Raw genomic sequence first — 24,423 nt, forward strand, 5'->3', positions numbered from 1 at the left:
CATTTGCTTTTTTATTTTTCTTACCAAAGTTGATAACCTTGCATTTTCCCACATTAAACTCCATCTGCCAGATTTTTGCCCACTCAGCCTATCTATATCCCTTTTGGAGATTCTTTGCGTCCACCTCACAATTTGCTTTCCCGCCTATTTTGCATCAACAACAAATTTGGCTACATTACACTCAGTCGCTTCATCCAAGTCATTAATATAGATTGTAAATAGTTGAGGCCCCAGCACTGATCCCTGCAGCACCCCACAGTTTGCTAACCTGAAAATGTTTTCTGTTAGTTAGCCAATCCTCTATCCATGCTAACATATTACCCCCAACCCCGTGAGCTCTTATCTTATGTAATAACCTTTTATGTGGCACCTTATTGAATGCCGTCTGGAAATCCAAATACACGACATCTACTGGTTCCCCTTTATCCACCCTGCTTGTTACATCCTCAAAGAACGGCAGCAAATTTGTCAAACATGATTTCCCTTTCATAAAACCATGCTGACTCTGCTTGACTATATTATGATTTTCTAAATGTCCTGCTACCAGTTCCTTAATGATGGACTCCAGCATTTTCCCAATGACAGATGTTAGGCTAACTGGTCGATAGTTGCTTGCTTTCTGTCTCCCTCCTTTCTTAAATAGGGGCGATACATTTGTGGTTTTCCAGTCCACTGGGACCTCTCCAGAATCCAGGGAATTTTGGTAGATTACAACCAATGCATCCGCTATCTCTGCAACCAGTTCTTTTAAGACCCTAGGGTGCAGGCCATCAGGTCCAGGGGACTTGTCCACCTTTAGTCCCATTAGTTTGCCTAGTACTTTCTCTCTAGTGATAGTAATTGTTTTAAGTTTCCCCACCCCAATAGCCCCTTGATTATCCATTATTGGGATGCTTTTAGTGTCTTCTACCATGAAGACCGATACAAAATATTTGTTCAAAGTCTCTGCCATTTCCTTGTTTCCCATTATTAATTCCCCAGACTCATCCTCTAGGGGACCAACGTTTACTTTAGCTACTCTCTTCCTTTTTATATACCTGTAGAAGCTCTTACTTTCTGTTTTTATATTTCTTGCTAGCTTACTCTCAAAAGCTATCTTCTCTCTATCATTTTTTTAGTCGTCTTTTGCTGTTTTTTAAAAAAATTTCCACTCCTCTGGCCTTTCACTATTCTTCGCAACATTGTATGCTTTTGTTTTCAATTTGATACCATCCTTTACTTCCTTAGTTAGCCACGGATGGTTCATCCTTCTCTTCTCTCTGGAATATATATTTGCTGAGAGTTATGAAATATCTCCTTAAATGTTTGCCACTGCTTTTCTACAGTCTTACCCTGTAATATATTTTCCCAGACCACTTGAACCAATCTGCCTTCATACCTTTGTAATTACCTTTGTTTAAGTTCAGGACACTAGTTTGAGACCTAGCTTTCTCACCCTCAAACTGAATTTGAAATTCTACCATGCTATGACCACTCTTCCCAAGAGGATCCTTCACTTCGAGATCATTAATTAATCCAGCCTCGTTACACATTACTAGATGTAAAATAGTCTTCTCCCTGGTTGGTTCCACAACATATTGTTCCAAGAAACTATCCTGTATACACTCTTTAAAAACTCTTCCTCAAGTCTACCTTTTCCAATTTGCTTTGTCCATTCAATATGAAGATTAAAATCTCCCATGATTATAGTCGTACCTTTCTTACAAGCTCTATTATTTGTTCCTATTTTTGCACTTTTCTTCTGCATTGTGCTGTGAATGGATATGGTGGATTTGTTTCTGTCTATTTGCCAGAAGGTGGCAGTATTAGCAACAATGATTGTCAAAGCTGTAAAATCAAGCTGGAGAATGGTTTGAATTACAGTTGTATTGAAATGACTTTTTGTACAAGGTCAGCAAATGTTCAGCAAGCCAGAGTGCCTCTGTCGCACCATGATGGAAGCTGTATAGAGAGAACAAAGGGTAAGTTTACTATGATCTGTATCCTACATCTCAATATAAATATACACATGTGTAATCTGTTTATCATTCAAGTACTTTTGCAGTGAATTTGTTTCTTTATGGTTATTTTGTCATGTTTTAGTTTTGCAAGTTATTTTCACAATGAAAAAGCCTACTCAAGTAGGAAACTATTAATACTAATGGGTCATATTTCTAAAAGACTGGTACTGTAGTTCTACAAAGTTCTCCTGTTTGATCATTACCTCTTGATGGTTACTTTACAAGACCAATAATAATTTGAATAGCATTATGGCAAGGATAGAATTGAAAATTTAATTCCAGGATTTAGGTCAGACATATTTAAATTCTTTGAGTATTCACAGATTGCAGTATTCGTTGGGAATGATTTTCATGATGAAAAATGCTCCATCTGTGCCACTTTCCTGGCATGGCCAGGAAACGGGTAATAGCATTTCAATTTTAAGTAACATGATAACACCTCTTGCACCAGTTTCCGGGGTTTCTGCCTGGCCTCTGCCAAAGAAGAGCACCAAGAGAAAATGTATGTTTAGAGGTTGCCAGCCAGCCCTTCATACTGAAAACTGGCTGCCAGAAACCTTGTCGGACCTCCAGTAAGGCAAGTTTTTAATTTTTTTTGTGTACCAGTATAGATGATTAGCAGTTTTGGAGGCTCGTTGGCCACTGTATGTGGCAGCAACCAGCAGCCCTCAATGTTACCACTGGAAACTAAAATGTACCTATTTTAGCATAAATAACTCCATTTTATAATAAGCACAAACTCCTCAAATATACCAGAAGAAATTATCGTGCAATAAAAATACATTAAAAAGTTGCTTTTAAGCAGTTTTGGGGAGTGTTACTAGAAAATTATATTTCTCAAATTATAAAGTGTAAGAGATCACATCAAAACATACAGGAAAATATTAACTCTGAAGAAAAACTCATTTTTCTACTGAGCTTTTTTGTTTTTTCCTTTTTTTTTAAGATGTAGGATGTCAGTGCTGAGGAATGGAACACTTTTTTTTACTCGGTATCAAGCATTTGTAGGTCAGTTGCAGCATGAAATAGGTGGAGTGAAGCTCTGTAATTTTACTCCAGCAATGCACCATGGAAGGTGCTGCACCTGGTTTTCAGACCTAAGCCTTCAATATGGTGGGCAGGCAGCGCATGCTCATTGAGAGCCGGACGTGTGCCACCCGCCATATTGGTGTAGGCAAAGCAATTAGCATCAAGGGTCCATGCCTCAAATAGGCTTTAGGCCCTTTGTATATTGAAATAAGTGGCCTAATGCCGGTTTGTGGCCCCCTCTGCAATATTGTAAAAGCAGGTCTACATGCGGCCTAATAGTGGCCCTATCCCCTAGCTTAATTTTGCCTTTTTGTTTATTTATATGTCTATAGAATACTTTATATATTTTCCTATTCTTTGACAATTTCAATTCATAATTTCTCTTTGCCTTCCTAATTTTTTTTAAAACTTCTTTCCTAACCTCTGTATCCTTTTGTCATCCTCTTTTATTGTCTAGTTCTTAGTGTATACTTTATTCTTCAGATTCTATTTAACCATGGTGTCTCATTATTAGCTAGTTTGTTCTTATTTTTTAGCACAATATATTTCTTCTGAACTCTCGAATCACTTTTAAAAATATTTCCCACTGCTGTTCTATCTGTTTGTCAATATTTTTTCCAGTTTACCTTCCTTAGTTCTATCCTCATCCCCTCAGAATTAGCCTTTTTCCAATCTATTAATTTGGTCTTGTCTTACTTGTGTGTCTCTCAATCATTATCTTAAACCTTATTATGTTGTGATTGCTATTGCCTAGATGATTCCCTATGCTTACTTCCCTTATCTGCTCTGGTTCATTTCACATTCCTAGATCCAGAAGTGATTCCTCTCTTGTTCGGTTTATGATGTACTGGGTAAGAAAGGAGTCCTGTACACACTAAAAATTCCATTCTCTTTTACTACATCTTGCCAGTTTATTTGGGGGTAGTTGAAATCTCCCATGATTATATTCTATATCTTTTTTACTAATTTCAGAAATTTACCTACAGTTTTCTCCCCACCACCCCCTAACTTCCCTTCCACTATTAGGTGGTCTGCAGTATACCCCTATAGCTTGATCAATTACTTCTTAACCTTTATCTCAATCCATATGGGTTCTGTTTCTATTTTAATGTTAGTTATGCCCCTTTTTTCTACTGCCATTGTTATCTAATATAGCTACCCCACCACCCCTTCTTCCTTCCCTCTCCTTTCTAAATATGTTATACGCTGCAATATTTAACTTCCAATCCTATTCTTTATGCAGCCATGTTTCAGTTATCCCTCCTACATCTGGTTACTCACTGAATTATTACCACCAGTTCCCCCCATTTTGTTTTGGATGTTGTATACAAAGCTGTACAGGCAATTTTTTATTAATAGTTACGCTTACTTTAAGTTATTTCATACCTATAATCTGTAACTGTATCTGATCTTTGACCATTTATGTTACACATTCCTTTCCTTGGACTGACTTTTACTTTCATATCTTATTTTATATTTAAGCTACTGTTATTTCTAACAGATCCCTTCCCCATCTTACTAGTTTAAAGTCTTATCTACAGCCATATTTATTCTTTCCTGAGGGCTGCTGTTAGCATCGCAGTGGCCCAATCTTCGAGTCCTCTTCATCAGCGAGCTGCATGGGGACGCCCATTGGGTGTCCATGGTCACTGGCTCGATAATAATGAGACCTAATATGATGTGAACCTTGGGCCTATCCATTCAGGCAGAGGGATCACACCCTGCACAACCATTTTTGGGTAAGCTCAAATTTCTAGACCAGAATTCCTAGATATAACAGATGGGATTCCTTCAGCCAACATGTAGGATTTGTGTCTAAAAAGGGGAAATGGTTGTTGGGAGGGATGGCTCCAACCTACACCGACTTGTCAATAAGCACCCAAGAGGGGGAGTCAGTCTCAAGGCAGGCACACCTCTTACAAAGCCTCTCCAATTAGATTAAGCATATGATGATATGGCCTGGTAGGTGCCTTTGGATATGACTATCTAAAACATCAAGATGGCTGGTAAATCACTCGGCATAGCTCTTTCCATCATGTTGAAAGTGGAGGTTCATCATATAGCTGATAATTTCCGGAATTATTATTTGGAGGCCAGGTATGAGTATATATGCTCATACATCCACAATTTGCTACCCATCATAATTGCACTGCAGAAGCAAGCAACTGTTGCTGAAGCTCTCCATCTCCAACTGCTGGAACCAGTATTAAATAGGGTATGATGTATATCTATGCTATGGTCAGGAGGATGGTGGCCAATTTATTCACTCATTTTATTGTAAGTTGTGCCACTTACCATATTGCTCATGATGTTTCCTGTTGTCCATCTAGTAAGAGCCTCAACTCACAGTTGCTAGTTGTGTATTTACTATTCTTCCTTGGAGAGTGGAAATAAGCAGGGTCTCTTTGCAGTTGAATTGGTTTCAAGGTGACATGTCTGTTAATGAAAGATGGGAATTGAGTCATTCCTCCGTGACAGACGATGATGATACCTAACTCAGACCGTAGTCCAGGGTACTTTTGATGAATGATCAGCTCATTAATGGTGCTTCATGTGGTGAATTTATTATGAGGGATGAACAGGTAGAGTGGGTCTAGTTGGATAAGCTGCAGGAAGCTTACTGGTGCTTTGGATTGTGTGGTTTTAGCTTGGTGAAATGCAACAATACCCCTGTTCACACTTGGCGGCCCCCAAGCTATGCCACTTGGATTTAGGCAAGTAGTATTTGTCCCTATGTAAGAAGGTTTTCTGGAGATGCAGTGGGACAGATAAGAATGGAAAATGCAAATGCATGAAGGTGGTTCACTAAGGACAGAAGAAAAAACACTGTGTAGTGTCTTGAATGAGGCCAAATAGGTAACGTGGGTGCCTCAGTCTTTAAAACACTTGGATGGTGCAGGAGATGGAATGAGAACCTCATATCAATAGTGAACTTCGACATTGAATAACAAGTACATTCTGCGTTCCAGGAATCCCAATGTGAAAGTACCATCATCGAAGTCTACTGTGTCATCCCTGGGTTCAGTGAAGTAATGTTGCCATCTTGAATTTTTCCTTGGGTCCAGATTAAATCAGAATTTTTCCTTTTGGGAGGACTACAAATTAATAGCAATGTAAAGTGGTACAATAACTGCATTTTTTTTGCTTTCTCAGGGAAAGCCAATGTTTCTTCACCTCTACCAAATAATTGTTTATGGACGGAGAACTCAATGTCCTAAGAAAGTAGTTATCTTGAATCTTAAGGGGGTTTCTGAATATTTAGGAGATAACCTTCCTTTACATGCATCTTTACCTAGTCCTTTGAAAGGGTAATATCCCATCAAAAAGATATTGTATACCTCTAAGGACTGTTCGAGAAATAAAACTTGGAGCTGTTGTCTCTGTGCCAGAAATGAAAGTTCTAGAGGCAGAGTCTTTCGCAGAGATTTTAGAAGAAATAAATACTCAGACAACACACATGATGATGCAAAGGCTGTGGGAGACCTCATGTTATAGTTGCAGATTCTGGAAAGGCTGTGTGTTACAAAATGGAGTCTTTAATATAAAATGGATCCTTTAATACCACCTTTCCTGCTAGCATTCATAATAAGGACCTTGCTCATTCACTGGTTAAAGAGTCTGAGGTTTTTCTAATCTTTCCTCATAGTTCAGTTAGGACCCCATCCACCACCTTAAACATTCACTCCCTCCACCACCAGCGTACCGTGGCTGCAGTGTGTACCATCTACAAGATGCACTGCAGCAACTCGCCAAGGCTTCTTCGGCAACACCTCCCAAACCCGCGACCTCTACCACCTAGAAGGACAAGGGCAACGGGCGCATGGGAACACCACCATCTCCAAGTTCCCCTCCAAGTCACACACCATTCCTTCATAGTCGCTGGGTCAAAATCCTGGAATTCCCTAACAGCACTGTGGGAGAACCTTCACCCCACGGACTGCAGTGGTTCAAGGTGATTCACCACCACCTTCAAGGGCAACTAGGGATGGGCAATAAATGCTGGCCTTGCCAGCAACACCCACATCCAATGAACAAATAAAAAAAAGACCAGCCTTGTGGCAATTTCTTTGTACAACTTCCAAGACTTGGTTGTATTCTTTTGCTTCAGTAACCAGAACCAAATGTAATACTTCAGGTGTGGCCTAACCATAGCCCCATATAGCTTCAGCCTCAGATTTAAACTCTACTGCTTTGGCAATATAGCTCCAGCATTCTTTTTATTTTGTTGCTTCCTGCTCTGCAATGACTAAGTTTTTATCTGCAGAATGAAAACGTCCAGTGGCTTAATCATAACAATGTTTTATGCTTATCACCACTATTTTCCTGGAAACTGAACAAACATTTGGCATGGTTCAATGGTTCTATTTTCTGAAGAGCTTAGGTTTTGGCACCAGCATTATTATATAGATCAGGGGTTCTCAACCTTTTTGCTTCTGAGGCCTCCCTTCCATGTTGCAAAATTTCCACAGACCCCTGTACCAACACTTTTTCTGTATAAAAAATTCTCTCAACGCTACTCCCAATCATGTTGCTGCTGTTGCTATCCTGGCATTGCAAAAATACTGGTCCCCACACCCATCCCATTCCCTCTTTCCCTCCACATGAGCCCCTCTTTTCCCCACAAACCCCAACTGCCTCAGCGACTGTTGCACAGCACAGCACAGCACATCAGCTGGTCCTGGTTCTCTGCTTGATTGTCAGTCAAACAGCCATTTTCCCCCATCTCCAAAATTTAAAAAAAATTAGGGCTCATGGGATTGGGGGTAATATACTAGTATGGATTGAGGATTGGTTAACAGACAGAAAACAGAGTAGGAATAAACGGGTCATTTTCGGGTTGGCAGGCTGTAACTAGTGGGGTACCATAAAGGATCAGTGCTTGGACCTCAGCTATTCACAATCTCTCAATGATTTGGATGAAGAGACTAGGTGAAAAATTCAGTTGCCTAGCGCCTCCAGGAGGTGGGGGGGGGGGGTGCGCTAATGGGGGACTAGGAAGTTCATGCTTCAGCACAGCGATTTTAACGCCGCTTGCGAAATTGACCAGACATTTTGCGGCAGCGCTAAACACTACCGCCACAATCTCCTGTGCCCGCAGATCGTGACGCCAGTCGAACGTGCAACTCCGCGGTAGCGGCTCGGACTGGATATTGAGTCAGCCCCCTGCCTTTCCGCCTTCCGCTAGCAACGACACGCAGAGGGGAACGTTTTACAGTCAGGAAGGGGCTGGGGGAGCGCTATTTAAAAGGCGGCCACTTCCTGCCTTTTCTTGTCGGTGAAATTTTTGCACCACGCACGCTGAGAGGGGGAGAGACGTCTGGAGAGATTCAATGCTGTGAAGGAGTTTTGGGTCCGGAGCAGCACTTTGCAGGTTCATTTTTATTTCACATTCATTCCAGTGATTTAGAAGAGACTATGGGGGCTGCACTGAATTGGGGTGTCATCCTGTACCTGCAGAATCGGAGGCAGCAGCAGCGACAGAGTGGCAAACATGGCCAGAGGGAGGAGAGCCAACAGGCCTCTGCACAGGAGACTTTACCTTCCGAGGGTATTCAGGGAGCAGTTCTCATACCTTCATTTGTCTGAGGAGCAGTGTTTGTTCAGGCTGCGCTTCACCAAGGAGGTAGTCACTGAGCTCTGCCGCCTGCTGCAACCAGATCTGCAGCCTCACCTCAAGAGCAAGACGTCTGTGTCTCTGGCAATGAAGGACACAGTGGCTCTGAATTTTTATGCCAGCGGCTCCTTTCAAGCTTCTACTGGGGACATCACCAATATCCCCCATTTCACGGTCCATTGTTGTATCCGGGAGGTGACAAATGCCCTGTATAAAAGTAGACGCCAGTGCATCTCTTTCCCCATGACCTGGGCCAAGCAGCATGAACGCACATGTGGCTTTGCTAGATAGCGGGCTTCCCCCATGGTACAGGGCACCATTGACTGCATGGATGTGGCATTGCGGGCACTGCATGAAAATGCAGAGGTATTTCAAAACTGCAAGGGCTACCACTCCTTAAATGTGCACAACTCATACTCGCCGTCAATGCCCGCTATCCTGGCAGCAGCCACGATGCTTTCATCCTGCGCCAGACTGGTGTGCCAGAACTTTTCCAGGCACCGCATCACCCAAGTGGATGGCTCCTCGGGGAGGAGGGTTATCCACTCTGCACCTAGCCGATGAGACCGCTCCGTAACCCCAACACCACTGCCGAGCTGCGGTACAATGAGAGCCATAGCGTCACCAGCAACATAATTGAGCAGACGATCGACGTGCTGAAGCAACGGTTCCGCTGTCTGGACCACTCAGGAGGAGCCCTGCAGTACTCTCCCGAGCAAGTCTCCCTGTTTATAGTTGTGTGCTACATGCTTCACAACCTGGCAATCCTGAGGACCCAGCCAGTGCCACCAGGAATTGGTGCACCACCCGAGGAGGAGGAGGAGCAGCAGCAGCACCAACGTGGGAGGGAGGTGCACAATGTTGCCAGTGCAAGGGCTGTCCGTGAACGGCTGATAAGCTGCTTCTAGGCCCCTACTGAAAAGATGGCTTCTGGCATGGAGAACAACATCATGGAAAGCAACCCGCACCCCCTATTGCCGGCCAAAGTTGGAATGATTCAAGTGACCAAAAATGTAAACTTTGAATAATTTTTTTTTTTTTTAAACAAACTCTTGTGTTGGTTTCTAATTGTTTGTCCTGAATAAATGACACACAACAAATCATGAACTAACAGAACTTGCTCTCACAAGATGGAGAAAATTGCCAAAACAGTAAACAAATGTAATCACACGAATCTCAACCTTTACCACAAACATTCCCACCATTTATTTAGACCTCCTACTGTTTGCCCTTCGAGGGTGATCTCCATCCCCTGCGCACTTCCCCCCCCCCTTCTGCTACTCTGTAATGGGGCTCCAGTGGCTGCAGCAAGGCTGCTGAATGTCAGATCCAGAAACTACAGATGCCCTTGATCAGCTCTGGGCCTGGAGAGCCTGGCTGCAGACTGCACCAACTCTGCATGGGCGGCAGCAGTCTGGGCTGGCTGTGCTGCAGGTGGTGGCAAGTGCAATGGGGAAGTGCCAGTGGTGAGAGCAGGAATGCTGTCATCCTGAGATAGGACAGCACCTTCCTGCTCAACCGACACACTGGCACTCCCATGGGGCAGTACCTCAGCATCCGGAGCAATCTGCTCAAGCACAGATTGCTGGACTGCTGCAGTACTGAGATCCCTGAGGGACTGTGTGTGACCCAGCAAGGATGGCAGCAGTCAGTGCTTGCATGACATCAATCTGAGACTGCATGGCACCAGCCAATGACTGAATTGCAGCACTAAGCTGTTGCGTTGTGTCGGCCTGTGCTGCAGCGGACTGCTCCACAATCCTAGACAGTCCATCCATGCTTTCGGGCACCCTTGCCATTGCACCCATGAGCTCAGTATGCATGCTCAAGGCCTGGATATTCAATGGCCACGATGGGGCAGTCCTCATCGGAGTCCTGTGCAGCAGGACTCGCTTGCCTACTCACCCTCGGGGGAGCTGGCCCCAAGTTTCCCTACCCCCAAGGCGTTGCTGCAGCCCGCTGGGTCCAGGAGCTTCGCCTTCATCAGACCCTACCCTCCTGCTCCCCTCCAGGGAAGGCGTGGTCCCAGTGTCGGAATGGGCTCCCTCGGGAAACGCAGAGAGGCTCCGGCTTCCTATTCCTCCTCGTCTGGTGCATCGCTGCCACTGTTAGGTTGAGGGACAGGCTGGTCAGCTGGTGGTTCACTATCTGAAAGCAGGGAGGTACAAGAGTGGCTTTAGTGTGAGGACACTGGGGCAGTAAATGAGCAAGGACTGGGGACAGTAAGTTGGATTGGAAGTGTAAAAGGCTGGTGTTGTGAGGGGCAAGTGATTTGAGAGAGAGAGAGAGGAGAGAAAGCTGATGAACATACCATTGCTGTCCTCAAGCGGGTCGACATCTCCAGCGGCCACGGCACCTATCATCTGGCTGGCAATGATCCTGTGCACTCACGCCTCCAAATCGGTGAGGGTGTGTAGGTCAGCCGATCCTCCTCCCGTGTGTTGCTGCTCCAGCCTGTTATGAGAGAGCTTGGCCTGCAAGAAAAAGGATGGCGTCTGAGTGAATGTGCAGCCATGTGCTTGCCTGATGTGCCTCCCATAGTTGAATAGCCCTTAATGTATGCAGGGTGTGGAATGTGTGAGTGTGTTTTATGAGATGGCCATAGGTCTTGGATGAGTGTTGGGCATTTGGGGTTTTTAAACCCTTTGGGCACAGAGTGAAGTTAAGATAATGGGACGTAGAGGTATTGAAAAGCAGCCACTCACCCTGACCACCCGAGGTGAGGTCGTTGAACTTCTTCCGATATTGGGTGTGGGTCCTCGGCACCAAGCTCCTCAAGGAGACATGCTGAGCCACCTCCCTCCGGACTCTTCTGTACTCCCGGGGCAATGGCCTCCTGCCACCCCTCCTGCCACTCTCTGGCTAGAGCACTGCCCATTGCCGCTTGACTGCGCCAACCAGAGCAACAAGGCCTGGTCGCTAAAGCGCGGAGCTCTTTCCCAGGGCCTATCCATTAGTGGTTCCAGCACAATTGCTTTAGAGGTCTCTCCAGGCCGAGATTCAAGGCTGAAATGAGCAGGGTGTGGCTGGCCAGCAAGATGGGCCCTCCCCTTTAAGAACTGGCCAGCGCCAGTCTGTCTGTGTTCCATTGCTAACTGACATCACCGGAGCTTCGGTCGCGCTCTGAGGTAGCGCCTCGCTCCTCAACGTTAGTGTCTTAGAGGTATATAGCGCCCGATTTAGCGCTCAAATCACCTCCAGGGGCAATAGAGGCGAATTTTGCAGTCAGAGGCACTAAACTTTGCGCCGGGTGCTAAATATTGCGTCCGGCCGATAATAGCGCCCCAGACGAGGCGATACCAAATTTCTCCCCCCAAGTGTAGTATACCCAAGTTTGCTGATGATACAAAGCTAGAAACATAGAAGATAGGAGCAGGAGTAGGCCACTCGGCCCCTCGAGCCTGCTCCGCCATTCAATGAGATCATGGCTGATCATCCAAATTCAGTACCCTGTTCCTGCCTTCTCTCCATATCCCTTGATCCCTTTAGCCTTAAGAAATATATCCAACTCCTTCTTGAATATATTTAATGAATTGGCCTCCACTGCCTTCTTTGGCAGAGAATTCCACAGGTTCACCACTCTCTGGGTGAAGAAATTCCTCCTCATCTCTGTGCTAAATGGCTTACCCCTTATCCTTAGACTGTGACCCCTGGTTCTGGACTCCCCGGCCATCGGGAACATCCTTCCAGCATCTAGTCTGTCTAGTCGTGCCAGAATTTTATACGTTTCGATGAGATTCCCTCTCATTCTTCTAAACTCCAGCGAGTACAAGCCCAATCGACCCAATCTCTCCTCATATGTCATTCCTGCCATCCCAGGTATCAGCCGGGTGAATCTTCGCTGCACTCCTTCCATGGCAAGAACATCCTTCCTCAGATAAGGCGACCAAAACTGCACACAATACTCAAGATGTGGTCTCACCAAGGCCCTGTACAACTGCAGCAAGACATCCTTGTTCCTGTACTCAAACCCTCTCGCTACAAAGGCCAACATACCATTTGCCTTCTTAAACGCCTGCTGCACCTGCATGCTTACTTTCAGCGACTGGTGCACAAGGGCGCCCAGGTCTCGTTGCACTTCCCCTTCTCCCAATCTATTGCCATTCAGATAATAATCTGCCTTCCTGTTTTTGACACCAAAGTGGATAACCTCGCATTTATCCATGTTATATTGCATCTGCCATTCTTCTGCCCAATCTGTCCAAATCATACTGGAGTTTCTCAGCATCCTCCTCACAGCACACACGCCCACCCAGCTTTGCGTCATCTGCAAACTTGAAGATATTACATCTAGTTCCCTCGTCCAGATCATTAATATATATTGTGAATAGCTGGGGTCCAAGGACCGATCCCTGCGGTACCCCACTCGTCACTGACTGCCACTCGGAAAAAGAGCGGTTTATTCCAACTCTTTGCTTTCTGTCTGCCAACTAGTTCTCTATCCAAGTCAATACTTTGCCCCCAATCCCATGTGCCTTAATTTTACACGCTAATCTCTTATGCGGGACCTTATCGAAAGCCTTTTGAAAATCCAAATACACCACATCCACTGGTTCTCCCTTATCTATTTTACCAGTTACATCCTCAAAAAATTCCAGTAGATTAGTCAAGCACGATTTACCTTTTGTAAAAGCCATGTTGACTTTGTCCAATCCGGTCACTTTTTTCCAAGTGCTCTGCCATTACATCTTTTATAATGGACTCTAGCATTTTCCCCACTACCGATGTCAGGCTTACCGGTCTATAATTCCCCCTTTTCTCTCTACCACCCTTTTTGAACAGTGGGGTAACATTAGCTACCCGCCAATCCATGGGTACTGTTCCAGAGTCTATAGAATTTTGGAAGATGACCAGCAATGCGTCTACTATTTCTAGGGCCACTTCCTTAAGTATCCTAGGATGTAGATTATCAGGCCGTGGGGATTGATCGGCCCTCAATTTCCCTAACACTGTTTCCCTACAAATACTGATTTCTTTCAGTTCCTCCCTTTCATTAGACCCTATGTTCCCAGACATCTTTAGGAGGTTATTTGTGTCCTCCTTTGTGAAGCCAGAACCAAAGTATGTATTTAATTGGTCTGCCATTTCTTATTCCCCATTATAAATTCCCCTGATTCTGACTGCAAGGGACCTATGCTTGACTTCACCAATCTTTTTCTCTTCACATATCTATAAAAGCGTTTAGAGTCAGTTTTTTATGTTCCCTGAAAGCTTACTCTCATACTCTAATTTTCCCCCTCTTAATTAATCCCTTTGTCCTCTTTTGTTGGACCCTAAACTGCTCCCAATCCTCAGGTTTACTGCTTTTTCTGGCCAATTTATATGTCCTCTCCTTGGATCTTATGCTATCCCTAATTTACTAGGTGGGAATGTAAGTTGTGAGTAGGATACAAAGAGGCTTCAAGGGGATATAAACAGGCTAAGTGAGTGGGCAAGAACATGGCAAATGGAATATAATATGGAAAAGTGTGAAGTTATCCACTTTGGTAGGAAAAATAGAAAAGCAGAGTATTTTTTAAATGGTGAGAGATTGGGAAATGTTGGTGTTCAGGAGGGACCTGGGTGTTCTTGTACACACTGAAAGTTAACATGCAGGTACAGCAAGCAATTAAGAAAGCAAATGATATGTTGGCCTTTATTATAAGAGGAAGGATATACTTGCCATAGCAGGAGTGCAATGAAGGTTCACCAGACTGATTCCTGGGATGGGGGGATTGTCCTATGAGGAGATTGAGTAGACTAGGCCTATATTCGCTAGAGTTTAGAAGAATGAGGTGTGATCTCATTGAAACATACAAAATTCTTAGAGCTTGACAGTGTAGATGCAGGGAGGAGGTTTCCCCTGGCTGGGGAGCCTAGAACCAGGGGTCACAGTCTCAGAATAAGGAGGAGGCCATTTAGGACTGAGATGAGGAGAAATTTCTTCATTCAGAGGGTGGTGAATCTTTGGAATTCTCTACCCCAGAGGGCTGTGGAGGCAGTCGTTGAGGATGTGCAAGACAGAGATCGATAGATTTTTGGATATTAAGAGAATCAAGGGATATGGGGATAGTGCAGGAAAGTGGAGTTGAGGTAGAAGATCAGTCATGATGTTATTGAATGGCAGAGCAGGCTCGAAGGGTCAAATGGCCTACTCCTATTTCTTATGTTCTTATGTTTCATAACTAATAAACAAATGTGTACAATGAAAAACTATTTTATTAAGGTCAGAATTATTTTTTTTCTGCCAAATTGCTCACAACAGGGTCCAGATTAATGTTTTATTCCTGGTGACTCCAAGACAATCCTGGAAGGTTGAAATCCTAGCCTGGAGGCCAACATTGGGTATGAACAATCAGGTCTGCCTGTGATGCCCTCCTTGGTAGAACAAGAATGCTAACACTCAAGGTATAGGCTCGCGGGTGAAGAATTAATGAGGTTAGGCAGCAAAGGGCAGCCAGCACCCTTGTAAACTATACTACAGTGTGAGTCAACACTCTTGCTAAAATCTATCGGATTCAGATATTGCGCAGAATATGTCAAGGGTACAGTCAGATGGTTTTGATCGAATCTAGATGTCGAATCAGTTGGACATGTAGATGGTTCTACTGTAACTGTTCGGTCAGCAGGCCAGTCCGTCCATATATACAGCGGGAGCTGGCGCGAGGAGAGCAGAGAACAGAGCTCGAGCTGGAGCTATGCCAGATGATATAATATCCATTAGCAATTTGAAAGAGATTTTTTTTTTTTTTAAATTAAGTTTGTTTTGTAAATTAAGTTTTTTTTTTTTTTAGGGGAAAATAGTTACTGGTTTATTAATCCAGTGGCTTGGAATAATAATCCAGAGAATGAATCCAAATCCTACCAGCAGTTTGAGAATTTTAATTCAGTTTTTAAAAAAAATCTGGAAATAAAAAACTGGTTTCAGTACATGCTACCATGAAGCGGTCATTAAAAAAAAAAATTAGTTCACTTTTTTAGTTAAGGAAACCAGCCATCCTTACCCAGTCTGATCTATCTGAATGCAGGCCCACAGCAACATGGTTGACTTTTAACTGCCCTCTCAAATGGTCTAGCAAGCCATTCAGTTGTATCATCATCTTCTGAGGGCAACTAGAGACAGGCAATACATGCGGTCCTTATCACTGATGCCCATATCCCAAGAAAGCTTTTAAGGGTTTGTTCTAAAAGAGGTACAGGTAAGTGAAATACTCAGTCCATAGATGACCATTTTAACCCATCTTCTATAGTACTGTTTTTGCAGACATACTAGATCATGAACTCTGACCAAAATGACCTGGACATATCTAAACCATTCTCCTTCATGGTTATGAACTCCTAGGAACAATGAAATACCTTCCTGTGGACCATGTGCCTAATCGAATTGTGAAATGGGTTTGTGCCAAAGAGCAAATGGTTGCAGGGAGGGAAGGTACTACCCTACATCAACCCTTCAGTGAATACCCTGAATGGGGAGTCAGCTTCATGTGGGCATCCAACTTTGTCAAAGCTCACACATTAAGCAGTTGGTGACGAGCAAATTTGGAGCAAACATGGTGGTTGGCACCTTGCAAGCTGCCCTCTATTGGAAGACTGGTATGAGAATGTATGCTCAGTCAAGTGACCTTTTTACCCCTCCTTTCCCACAGTCCAGGGCCCCAAACATCCCTTCCAGGTGAAACAGTGATTTACCTCCCCTTGCAGCATTCCGTAGGGACCGCTCCCTCCGCGACACCCTAGTTCACTCCTCTACCACCCCCAGCACCTTCCCGTGCAAGTGCAGGAGATGCAACACATGCCCTTATACCTCCCCCCTTCCCACTGTCCAGGGCCCCCAAACACCCCTTCCAGGTGAAACAGTGATTTACTTGTACTTCTTTCAATTTAGTATACTGTATTCGCTGCTCACGACGCGGTCTCTTCTACATTGGGAAGACCAAACGCAGATTGGGTGACTGCTTTGCAGAGCACCTCCTTTCAATCTGCAAATGTGACCCTGAGCTTCCGGCCGCCTGTCATTTTAATTCTCCACCCCACTCCCACTCTGACCTCTCTGTCCTTGGCCTCCTACACTGTTCTAATTAAGCTTAACGGAAGCTCGAGGAACAGCACCTCATCGATTAGGTACTTTACAGCCTTCCGGACTCTACATTTAGCTCAACAATTTCAGATCATAACCATCGCTCCCATTTTTTTGGACAACAGCTGTTGGTAATGTTTCTGCTATTGCTATTTATACCACCTCTAGACCCATCTTTTGTTTCTTTACTTGTCCCATTACCACCTCCTTTTACCTTGCACCATCATCCCTTGTCATTTAATCTTTCCTGCCTTCCATCCGATCACAGGACTCCCCTTTTGTTCATTCCTTCTCCCCCCCACCTTTCTTTGCTTCTGTACTTGCTTAAAACCTGTTACATCTCTAACCTTTTCCAGTTCTGATGAAAGGTCATTGATCTGAAACATTAACTTTGTTTTCTCTCTCTCCATAGATGCTGTCTGACATGCTGAGTATTTCCAGCATTTTCTGTTTTTATCTCATATATGCAATATATCAATCCATGCAGAGAGGCAAGCAGGTGCTTCTGAAACTCTGCACCCTCAACTGATGGAGCCAGTATTTATATTGGATATTGTATCATGGCATAGTGTAACTTTAGTTTGGTCAGATGGGATGAGTAGATTGTGCTGTTCACCAACTGCTCTCAAAGAACTTCTGTCAACTTCTATAAAAACAGAAAATGCTGGGAAACACTCAGCAGGTCGGGCAGCATCTATTGAGAGAGAAAAAGAGCCAATGTTTCAGGTCAATGACCCTTCATAATTGTAATCTGTTCTTTGCCTAGTGAGGACTCAAAACTGGTGGTTATTCTCCCTTGAGGAAGATCTCTTTGGTGGTCAAGCTTGCTCCAAGATGAGACACCGCGATTAAATTTCAGAACGAAGTAAACTCTGGCAGACTTGGTAATCAGGTACCAGAGTTCAATAATAGTATCAGAGACATGTTAAATATCCAAGTTTACAGTATGGCTTAGCACAACTGGTTTAGCCATTCATCACCAGATCTGGCCGGAACGCATCAGGCCCAGTTCTCCTCTGCCAAAACTGCTCATTTACTCCAAGATCATCCTGGAATGCAAAGATAACCCCCCGGCTTCTTTTCTCATCACCAACCGTCTCCTTAAACTCATCTCCCCTGGCCCCTTCACTTTCACCTCCAACAAGTGTGAGGAACTAATGGACTTCTTTGTCATGAAGATTGAGACCGTCTGTTCAGCTGCCTCTGCTGCATCCTTCCATTCCCCTGTCCACCAAGCCAAGTTTCCCCCCAAGGTTGCCCCCTACTTTAGCCCTTTCTCTAATTTCTCTCCCATCTCCCTCATGCCCATTCCAAGTTCATGAGACCTACCTCCCGCTCTCTCGACCCTAATCTCACTAAACTGCTGACCACCCAACTTCCCTTCCTTACCCCCATGCTAGCTGATACTGTAAATGGTTCCCTCTCCTCAGGTACTGTCCCCCTCCCTTTCAAATCTGCCATCGCCACCCCATCCTCAAAAAAAAAAATCCTTCACCCCTCTGTCCTAGCAAACTACTGCCCCATTTCCAATCTCCCTTTCCTCTTGAAAATGTTGTTTCCTCCCAAATCCATCCCAAATCTCAGTCCCTCTTTCTGCTTCACTCAGTCCCCCTCTCTCTGCCTCTTTTACCCCTCTCTCCCTCTTGCCATCTCAGCCACTATCTCCTCTTAATCTCTGCCGCATTCTCTCTCACTCCCTCTTTTTGATTTAAGTCATCTGTTTGTCTCACTTATTTTGCTGTTTGTTTCCTCTCTCTGCCCATCTCTCTCTCCCCCTGTTCCTCTCTCACTTTCCCACTTCTCACTTTTTCTCTGTCTGAATTCCTGATATAGCACGACTGTCTGAAGACAACCACTTCAACACTGAGCCCAGCCCGTGCTCTGAACACATTGCATGAGCTGATCACAGCTTCTTCACCCCCCAGGGGCTTGGAGTCCTGCAAGATTTCACTGTTAATCTAGAGGGAATCTTGCTCTGGTTCTAACTTCTGCTGCACTTCTGCCTCCGCATCTCATCCAGCCCCATTCCTGAACTCCTTTTATTACATTTCGTCGTCCAGTGACATATCTGCCTGCAAATTTAAAAAAAATTAAGGCTAAGGGGATCAAGGGACATGGGGAGAAATCAGGGACAGGGTACTGAATTTGGATGATCAGCCATGATCGCATTGAATGGCGGAGCAGGCTCGAGGGGCCAAATGGCCTACTCCTGCTCCTATCTTCTATGATTCTATGCCCACCTTTCCTGCAATTTCATGTTTGAATCGCCCCAATTAGGTTTCTGCCCCTGCTACAGCAGTGAAACGGCCCTAATTAAAGTTACAAGTGACATATTTCTGTGACTGTGGTGCACTATCCTTCCTCATCCTTCTCAACTTGTCTGCAGCCTTTGACACAGTGACCACACCATCTGCTTCAAATGCCTATCCTCCATTGTCCAGCTGAGTGGGACTATCCTTGTCCAATTTCACTCTTACCTAAATAACAACAGAAAACGCTGGAAAAACTCAGCAGGCCAGGCAGCATCCGTGGAGAGAGAAACAGAGTTAACATTTCAGGTCGAAGACCTTTCGTCAGAACTGGAAAAAAGCAGGGATTGGAAAGCAAGTTTAGGGGCTGGGAAAAGGGGGGAGGGGATGAAAGAACAAAAGGGAAGGTCAGTGATTGGATAGAAAGCAGGAGAGATTAAGAGACATTGAGCGACATTATGAGATATTCAAGGCAAGAGCAGGTGGTAATGGGATAGGTTCATGAACAAAGGATGGCTCTAGAAGAGTGTGAATTGCGCTGGCAGAATGAAGGACAGCTGCCATGTGGGAGGGAAGAAAAAAAGGGCCAAACAAAAAGTGTGGATATAAAATATGTGATAGAGTTCAACAATTCCTCGGCCCCTGTGTTGCGTCCAGAGGGCTGTAGAGTGCCTAATTGAAAGATGAGGTGCTGTTCCTTGAGCTTACGCTGAGCTTCCATGGAACAATGCAAGAGGCCGAGGACGGTGAGGTCCGAGTGGGAATGGAGCGGTGAATTAAAGTGACAGGCCGCCGGGAGCTCAGGGTCCCCCTTACGGACTGAACAGAGGTGTTCCGCAAAGCGGCCACCCAATCTGCGTTTGGTCTCCCCAATGTAGAGGAGACCACATCGTGAGCAGCGAATACAGTATACTAAATTGCAAGAAGTACAAGTAAATCGCTGTATCACCTGGAAGGGGTGTTTGGGGCCCTGGACAGTGGGAAGGTATAAGGGCATGTGTTGCATCTCCTGCGCTTGCACGGGAAGGTGCTGGGCGAAGGGGAAGGGGTGCTGGGGGTGGTAGAGGAATGAACTAGGGTGCCGTGGAGGGAGCAGGCCCTACGGATTGCTGAAAGGGGCGGTGAGGGGAAGCTGCGTTTGGTGGTGGGATCGCGCTGGTGGTGGCGGAAATGGTGGCGGCGGATGATCTGTTGAATGTGGAGGGTGGTGGGGTGAAAGGTGAGCTCTATCGTGGTTCCAGGAGGGAGGGGCAGGGGTGAGGGCAGAAGTGCAGGAGATAGAACGGACACGGTCGAGGGCCGTGTCAACCACAGTAGAGGTGAATCCTCGGTTGAGGAAAAAGGAAGACATGTCGGAAGCACTGGTATGGAAGGTGGCATCGTCGGAGACGGAGAAACTGGAAGAATGGAATAGAGTCCTTACAGGAGGCGGGCTGGGAGGAAGTGTAGTCTAGGTAGCTGTGGGAGTCAGTGGGCTTGTAGTGAATGTTTGTCAATAACCTATCCCCAGAGATGGAGACGGAGAAGTCGAGGAAGGGAAGGGAAGAGTCGGAGATGGACCATGTGAAGGTGAAGGAAGGGTAGAAATTGGAAGCAAAGTGAATGAAATTTTCTAGTTCAGGGCGAGAGCAGGAGACGGCACCGATACAGTCATCAATGTACTGGAAAAAGAGGTGAGGGAGGGGACCGAATAGGACTGGAACAAAGAGTGTTCCCGTGTCCGTTCTATCTCCCGCACTTCTGCCCTCACCCCTGCCCCACCCTCCCGGAGCCACGAGAGCTCCCCTTGTCCTCACCTTTCACCCCACCAGCCTCCACATTCAACAGATCATCCTCTGCCATTTCCGCCACCTCCAGCGTGATCCCACCACCAAACGCATCTTCCCCTCATCTCCCCTTTCAGCATTCCGTAGGGACCGCTCCCTCCGTGACACCCTAGTCCACTCCTCTACCACCCCCAGCACCCCTTCCCCTTCAACCGGCACCTTCCCGTGCAAGCGCAGGAGATGCAACACATGCCCTTATACCTCCCCCCTTCCCACTGTCCAGGGCCCCAAACTCCCCTTCCAGGTGAAACAGCGATTTACTTGTACTTCTTGCAATCTAGTATACTGTATTCGCTGCTCACGATGTGGTCTCCTCTACATTGGGGAGACCAAACGCAGATTGGGTGACCGCTTTGCGGAACACCTCCGTTCAGTCCGTAAGGGGGACCCGGAGCTCCCGGTGGCCTGTCACTTAAATTCACCGCTCCATTCCCACTCGGACCTCACCGTCCTCGGCCTCTTGCATTGTTCCATGGAAGCTCAGCGTAAGCTCGAGGAACAGCACCTTATCTTTCAATTAGGCACTCTACAGCCCTCTGGACTCAACATAGAGTTCAACTATTTCAGATCATAACTCAGCCCCTATCACTTTTTTTTTATCCACACTTTGTTTGGCCCTTTTTTTCTTCCCTCCCACATGGCAGCTGTCCTTCATTCTGCCAGCGCAATTCACACCTCATCTAGAGCCATCCTTTATTCCTTAACCTGTCCCATTACCACTTGCTCTTGCCTTGAATATCTCGTAATGTCGCTCAATGTCTCTTAATCTCTCCTGCTTTCTATCCTATCACTGACCTTCCCTTTTGTTCTTTCATCCCCTCCCCCCTTTTCCCAACCACTAAACTTGCTTTCCATTTCCTGCTTTTTTCCAGTTCTGACAAAAGGTCTTCGACCTGAAATGTTAACTCTGTTTCTCTCTCCACGGATGCTACCTGGCCTGCTGAGTTTTTCCAGCGTTTTCTGTTGTTATTTCGGATTTCCAGCATCTGCAGTATTTTGCTATCCACTCTTATCTATCTAGTCGTAGCTATAAAATCTCCTGCAATGGCTTTTTTTCCTGCCCCCGCAGAGTTACCTCTGGAATTACCCTCCTATTTCTCATCTATATGCTGCCCCTTAGCAACATCATCCGAAAACAACGTCAGGTTCCACGTGTTCACTGACGACACCCAGCTCTACCTCACCTACCATCATCCAGTCTTGGATGAGCTGAAATCTCCTCCCATTCAACATTCTAAGACCGAAGCCACTGTCTTCGGCTGCTGCCACAAACTCTACTCCCTAATCATTGATTCCATTCCCCTCCCTGGCCACTATCTCAGGCTGAACCAGAGTACTTGCAAACTCGACATCCTATTTGACACAGGGATATGCTTCCGACCTTGTATGCTCTCCATCACAAAGACCGCATACTTCCGCCTCAGCCGATCAGCTGCTGAAAGTCTCATCCATGCTGTTCCTACCTCCTGACTTGAGTATTCCAATACTCTTCTGGCTGACTTCCCATCTTCCACCCTCCATAAACTTGAGCTTATCGAAAACTCTGCTGCCATGCTTTCAGCTGTCTATAAAACTCCGGAATTTCCTCCCTAAACCTCTCCTCCTTTAAAATGCTCCTTAAAACCTACCTCTTTGACCAAACTTTTTGTCACCTCTCCTAATGTGGCTCAGTGTTTTTTGTCTGATTACACTCCTGTGAAGTGTCTTGGGATGTTTTACTACATTAAAAAGGTGCTATATAAATGCAAGCTGTTGCTGTAAATGCTTTGGAGACAACTGTGATGAGTTGTTTAATACAGTTGTTGTGTTCTTTAGTCCTTCTTGTCCAAGCTTAGCTTTGTGTTAGATGTTTACTTTCTACTTTACTCGGAGTTCTGAGATAAAAGCTACTAAGATCTAAACTAACAGCTGTAATAGCACCTTACAAGTTTTAGTTCTGTTGGCAAGATCCATAGCATAGTACTCAGTTCATTATTTGTATCCTTAAATGTCTCAAGCCAAGCAGGCACAGGTCATTGTTGACCTGGTAACACCAGGATGCAGAGGTCATTTATGTGAGTTTTATAGAATACAAGGAATAACCCTTTGTTTTACAGAATATCTATGTAATAGCTTTCCTACAAGGGGGAAGATCCATCATTGGAGGCTGAAATTTTTCCAGGTGACCTGCAAACTAATGCCCTAGCTGCACAAGTAGCAGTGTGTTGGTAGGCTATATGATTATAGCTAGTTAAACTCCAGCAGTACTTTTGCAGACTTGGGACTCTCTAAACCTTAGTTCTAACAATTAGGTCTAAGCTCTCTGGATTTACATAAATGGAGTATATGCCTTTGGGGACACAGTGCAAGATGGTGGCCGAGATGGTCCGGTGCTAGCGCGCTCTCCCTGCTTCAGGCGACCCGCTCTCGCCGCTCGCTCCCGCAACCGGAGCGAAGTATTCGGCGAGTCGGGCGGAGGCAGCACAGCGAGCTGCAGCCACGACAACCTGCTGGAGCACGTCGGCTGGCAGCTCCTCAGCGGGAAGGCATTCTGACTGGGAGGAGGGGAGCTGAGCATGGCGGCCAGAGGCCGGACCGTGAGCGGGAGAAGCAGGCCCCGGGCTGTCGGACCGTGGAGCCGGTGACCGGAGCATCACATCCCGACGATGTGTTCGGTGAGTCGGGCGGAGGCAGCGCAGCACAACGAGCAGCAGCAGCAGCCACAACGACCCGCTGCAGCACGTCGGCCGGCAGCTCCATGGCAGGAAGCTCACCGTCCGACTGGGAGGAGGGGAGCCGAGCATGGCAGCCAGATGTCGGATCGTGAGAAGCAGGCCACCACACGTGGAGCCGGCAACAGTGAGGAGGCCGCGGTGACGAGGACGGAGCGGCTGAGGGACATCGTGCTCCCACTGCCACTGGAAGCCATTGAATTGACTTTCTGAACACGGCGCTGTAAGAATAGCTGAAGTGTCCCTACGGGGAATAAGCATTCCATTGTACTTGTACTAGTACTGGTTACATATGGGAAATAAAATTGAATTGAATATTGGGCAAACAGAAACTCTACATTGATTTTGCGATAGATTAGTTTTAGAGTTTCTAGGCCCCAAGCTCTGGAATTTTCTCCTTCAACCCCCCTACTTTTCCACCACCCTCCCTTTCTTTTAAAATCATTCTTAAAGCCCACTTCTTTGGCCAAGTTTTTCCTATTTCTCCAATGTGATGAGGAAGCTTACTTTTTGAAGATTTAAATTCAAAACCATTTGTATGCCACATAGTATTGTGCCAACTCCATTTGAATGCAGTATAGCTGTGCGAGCAAGGAGAACTGCGGTGGTTCTTCGAAGGCTATTCTGACACAGGTTTGGCCAGCACCTGCAGTATTACGATTTACATTTTGGGGCTTGTAAAAGAAACATTCTGGCGTGCCACGGACCACACAAGTACAGGAGGATCGAGGCATGAAACGATTTTAAAGTATCCAGTTGATATCTTGGAAGTAGAATCTGTATAATCGTGATTGCACAAGCTATTATTCAAAAAGTCAGAGTCAAAAGACTAGGGCGGGAGGTTTAGTCAAGTGCTAGGCAGGAATGCATTGGAAAGATGTCCACAGCTGCTGACACACTGACAGACGACACACGCTACGTCACTGCAGTACTTG

The 24,423-nt window shown here is 45.6% G+C and overlaps 1 long non-coding RNA gene across 1 annotated transcript; it reads right to left on the bottom strand.

Moving 5' to 3' along the window:
* Positions 1-1,835: 1,835 nt before the first annotated feature.
* On the bottom strand, positions 1,836-24,395 carry LOC147114771 (uncharacterized). The gene is made up of 3 exons (XR_015078989.1): positions 23,996-24,395; positions 5,325-5,465; positions 1,836-1,941 (listed from the first exon to the last, which is right to left on the bottom strand). It is a non-coding gene; the product is annotated as an uncharacterized LOC147114771 (long non-coding RNA).
* Positions 24,396-24,423: the final 28 nt, after the last annotated feature.

Source organism: Somniosus microcephalus, chromosome 7 (assembly GCF_052327205.1).
Source record: "Somniosus microcephalus isolate GS21.2 chromosome 7, FLI_Smic_1.0, whole genome shotgun sequence".
Classification (NCBI taxonomy): domain Eukaryota; kingdom Metazoa; phylum Chordata; class Chondrichthyes; order Squaliformes; family Somniosidae; genus Somniosus; species Somniosus microcephalus.